Source organism: Danio rerio, chromosome 8 (assembly GCF_052040795.2).
Source record: "Danio rerio strain M-AB ecotype USA chromosome 8, GRCz13ab, whole genome shotgun sequence".
Taxonomy (NCBI): Eukaryota; Metazoa; Chordata; class Actinopteri; order Cypriniformes; family Danionidae; genus Danio; species Danio rerio.
Genome location: NC_141028.1, coordinates 1,282,501 through 1,287,500, shown reverse-complemented (window position 1 = coordinate 1,287,500; position 5,000 = coordinate 1,282,501). Strand labels below are relative to the sequence as shown.

The 5,000-nt window shown below is 35.8% G+C and overlaps 1 protein-coding gene across 2 annotated transcripts in view; it reads left to right on the top strand.

The window, feature by feature from the left end:
* Positions 1–5,000, top strand: part of loxhd1b (lipoxygenase homology PLAT domains 1b) — a 98,255-nt gene that overhangs the window by 2,561 nt on the left and 90,694 nt on the right. The window lies entirely within an intron of this gene.

Here is a 5,000-nt window from a genome sequence, read left to right as displayed (position 1 = left end):
CAATCTATACTTGTCTTTGTACTCAAAATAAAATAAATTACAATCAAATGCCATAGACACAGGAGGATTTTTAAAATGAGATTTAAAAGCACAGAGGGAAGAGCAGGACTTAATATATACAGGAATATATATATATATATATGTATTCCCTATACGTCGTGTTTGCTGGCCTCACGCATCACACACCTGTCAGTCAGCCAGTCAGTCATTTTTTTTATTGCATGTATATTTTATTGCATTTCATTTTTAATTAAAATTTTTTATTGTTTTATTGCATTTAATTCTATTTAAATTTGATCTATTGCCAATAGTTTATTTCATTGCTTTTCATTTATTTAATTAATTAATTAATTTTTATTTTATTGCATTTTATTTAATTAAATTTTACTTTTTACTTTGCATTTTCATTTTAATTTAGTTTTTTTATTTATTGCATTTTAACTATTATTTTATTGCATTTAATTTAATTAATTAAATTTATTTTATTGCATTTAATTTAATTAAATTTTACTTTTTTACATTGCTTTTTTAATTTGATTTAGCTATTTTAAATTTTTTGTATTTTAACTGTTTTTTTGCATTTAATTAAATTAATTAAATTTATTGCATTTAATTTAATTAAATTTTATTTTACGTTGCATTTTTATTTAATTTAGTTATATTTTATTTATAGTATTTTAACTGTTTTTATTGCATTAAATTTAACTAATTAAATGTATTTTATTTCATTTTTAATTTAATTTAGTTTGTTTGTATTTTTGTTTTGTTTCATTGCATTTCATATTTTATTTTATTTAAATGTATGTGTTTGTGTAGTGTTTGCTTTTGTGTGTTTAATGTGTATGTGTGTCTGTATGTGTGTGTTAGTTTGTTTAGTTCATGTGTGCATGTTCGTTTAGTATTCGCTTAGTGTGTGTGAGTTTAATGTATGAGTGTCTGTGTGTTTGTTAAGTTTTTGTGTCTGCGTGTGTTTGTTTGATTGTTTAATTTGTGTACATTGTTAAGTTTGTCCTTCTTTGTGTTTGCTTGATTAGTTTGTGTGTGTTTGTTTAGTGTTTGCTTGTGTGTGTTTAATGTGTATGTGTGTCTGTATGTGTGTGTTTGTTTGTTTAGTTTGTGTGTGCATGTTTGTTTAGTATTCGCTTAGTGTGTGTGAGTTTAATGTATGAGTGTCTGTGTGTTTGTTAAGTTTTTATGTCTGCGTGTGTTTGTTTGATTGTTTAATTTGTGTACATTGTTAAGTTTGTCCTTCTTTGTGTTTGCTTGATTAGTTTGTGTGTGTTTGTTTAGTGTGTGTGTGACTCACATTACTGATTCTGCATTACCCAACACTGCTGGTCATTGAGACTCAACAGTGTTTAGCAGTCGCTGCGGTCAGCTCAGGTCTCCAGAGCAGGGTTAAAGTCCAGCCGTTCTGTCAGATCTGAGAACAGTGTATGTATGTGCTCATCAGTAATGCTACAGCTACAAAACATCATATCACATGCAAAAGCTTTCATCTTATTTCTATTCCAAATATGTAAAAATTGTTAAAACAAGAAGCATTTTCTAGACAAGTAAAAAAAAAAAGTGTTTGGAAATAATGAAAGAAAAAAAGTTCTTTCTTAAAGGGTCACTTTCGGTTCAGGTCTACCTCAGAATTCTTTCAAAAGATGCATCATAATGGGCGGAGCTTATTGAGCAAAGGGCAGGAGTGGGCGTGGCCAGCAGGGGAGAAAGAGGGGAGCGAACAACTGTTGTCAGTCGGCTCACAAAATGAGACACAAACCATAAGGAGACGCAAAGAAGAATGCAAAGATGTAAACAGTAGTTTAATGCCCTGCTACATTTGTTATTCATAATTTCATAAACAGATAACCACAATTTATATCGTTATAAAGATAATGGTGTTCATATAAACACTAAATGAGGACTTCTCCCTCCATCCCCGGGTCTGAATGCAGACTCAGTGCAGCAGGTCTCTTGCCCTGTCTATTTTAACCATTAGCCCTGCTGCTAATCTGGAGGATTTAGGCAAACACAGCAGCACGGCCATGTGTCTAAATGTGAACGAACTCCTGATAAAAGACAGCGTCCGCCATTCTCCAATTCTCGTACTGCTCTCCTGACAAAAAGTGCTTGCAGCACGCACACAGCTTTGCTGTATCGGCCCTGACAGCATCGCAGGGAAAAACTTGTAACAAACCCCGTGGATCATGGAAACAAACACACACGACCCTTCATGAACGGCTAAATACTGTGAGCTGTGGGTCTGTGTCTCACAGCTTGGCACTGGCAGGTCTGCCTTGCCTTTGGAAAGCACATGCAGTCATGAATAATTAAGAAGCCGGCTCTTCTCATAGGATAAGAAAACTCCTCTTTGAATAATAATGAGAAACCGACGCGTCATCTTTGCACCGATTTTGATCCGCCCTAAAAATCATTTTAAACCCGGAAGCTGAAATCAGCTGACAAAAGCTCTAAATTATTCAGTTTACCCCACAATTACAGCTGACAGCTGCTAACATTGTCTAAGATAATTCTGAATTCAACGGTATCTACTAAGCCAGACTCACTGCAGACTGTGTAAATGCAGACTAAGAGAACTGAACTGACCCCGGGGAAGAATCCAGTTGGTAGAGGCGCACAAAAGTATGTGGAGTCAAGCAGCCTGCCACCATACAGACAGGACAGAGTCTGAAAGAGAGGCTTTGGAGTCTGCAACAACCCTAGAGGAATGAGCTCTGAGGCCCCGGTCACACTATATGTTGTAGATTTAAAGAGCGAGTTTTAGAATGAAAACGATCCACGTCCTGAACAGCTCTCCGTCCACATTTCACCACTGTAAACATCACGTGACCACACACACACACACACACACACTCTGGCATGCACTGCAGTGTGCTTTGAGCATATCTAGCCAGATGACAGCAGTGCACGTTGGACTGTTGATCAAGGATCTGCCGCTGGATTCAATCTCACTATATTTGTTAACCGTGATATTTGATTCACCTTGTCTTAATCTAACAACACATTCCCCGACTTTGGTCTTTTGAATCTATTACTTGTTCTCATGTGTTTTGGCTGATAAGTTAGGCTAATATATTAAATAATAAAGCCGCGTACTCTGATTCTGCACATCTGACTGATCGCTTGCCTTTATTTCCTGCAATGTATTATTGCACGTTATACTTTTATTATGGCCATTATTGATTATTAAAACTGATATTCAGTGAAAGAGAGGGTAAGTTTCATATTTTTCAATGAGAATTAAAGGAGACAGTGATGTTATAGGCTACATTTTGTTATAAATATGCACACAGTGAAGATGATGCTACACATTGCCTCAACATTTTCAGTGTCTGTTAAGTTAATATCAAAATGAAAATAGGCAGTTCCTTATATCATGTTTTCATTTTGTTGTTTAGAAAGTAAAATGTTGTAGCCAGCATGATGTGAATGAGGTTATAAAGTACACTGTTCCTATTTAAGATTTACCCGACGTGTCCTCGGGAGTCTATTTTCCATATCAAACTTATGTAGTTGTTAGTTAAGTGAGGAAGACTCCACGCACGGTCCTGTAATTGATTAATTTGCCAGCTGGTGTCAGAGGCTTTCTTACAAGTGAATGTTCTTAAGACAAAAGAGATGACCATTGATTTTAATCATAAGAGGAGACTGATTGAGCGTAAGCAAACCAGTATTAATGGAGCGGATGTTGAGAGTGTTGATCAGTATAGGTATCTGCGAACTGTTTTAGATGATAAATTGTCCTTTTCTGCTAATACTAATATGTTGTGTAAGAAGGGGCAACAAAGAATATGTCGTTTACAGAAATTGAGATCTTTTGGTATAGATAAATCACTCGTGTGCATGTTTTACAGTTCATACGTTCAGTCACTGTTATCCGTTTCTTTGCTTTGTTGTTTCAATTCTCTAAGTGTGAAAAATAAGAGTTGTTTGGAGAAAATTGTGAACCTAGGAGGAAAAATAACAGGGAAAAACAGATGCCCATGGCTCAGTTATACCAGAGACAAGTTTTGAGTAAAGCTCAGAGTATTCTGTCAGATGATTCCCATCCTACACTGAAAAAAACTATTCAGAGATGATTCCTTGGATTTACTATTTTTTTTTTAATGTTAAGTGGTTGTAAACAATTTATTTGTGTTAAATTTAAACAAACAAATTAAGTTGAACATTATTAAACTTAATTTGTTTGTTTAAATTCAACACAAATAAATTGTTTGCAACAGTTCTGCATGCAACAGTTTTTTCAGTGCACCACGAGTTTTATCTTCTCCCTTCTGGTATTCGATACAGAACTCCTGTTAGTTAAACAAATCGTTTTAAATTTTCATTCATCCCCTCAGCTGTAAAGTTTTTAAACTTAGGGTAGAATTTGTATTGTATGATGTACTTTGTGTATTATGTGTGACATGCTTGTATGCTGCAACCAAATTGCCTTCGGGAAATGAATAAAGACTGACTGACTGACTTGCGAAGTCTGAACAAGGAGAGGATGAAGACTGAACTGTGTGTGTAGGCTACTTAATATTGAGGAAAAGCCCCAATCATAGAGGTGAATGTCTGCAGCCCCGACTCCGTTTTCAGATCCTTCCACCGTTTTTCCCCATCCACACTAACACGGAGCATCTTGCCAAAATGCTCCGTTTTCAGAGCTTGAAAACTCGGGCGTAGTGTGGATGGTTGGCGTAACCGTAGCAAAAACGTATGCATTTTAAAACAAAAACGTATTAGTGTAAACAGGGGCTAGGGGAAAGAGGTGGTAAGTAATAGAGCAATGGTCTCAAACCCAATTCCTGAAGGGCCGCAGCTCTGCATAGATTAGCTCCATCCACCTCCTACTCACAGCTGCTTAATAATGTCTAGTAGTCTTGATCACCTTGATTAGTTGATCAGCTGTGTTTGATTAGTGTTGGCGCAAAACTGCAGAGCTGCGGCCCTCCAGGAATCCAGTTTAAGACCTGTGTAATAAAGTTACATTTTTCTTGCACTTGGTA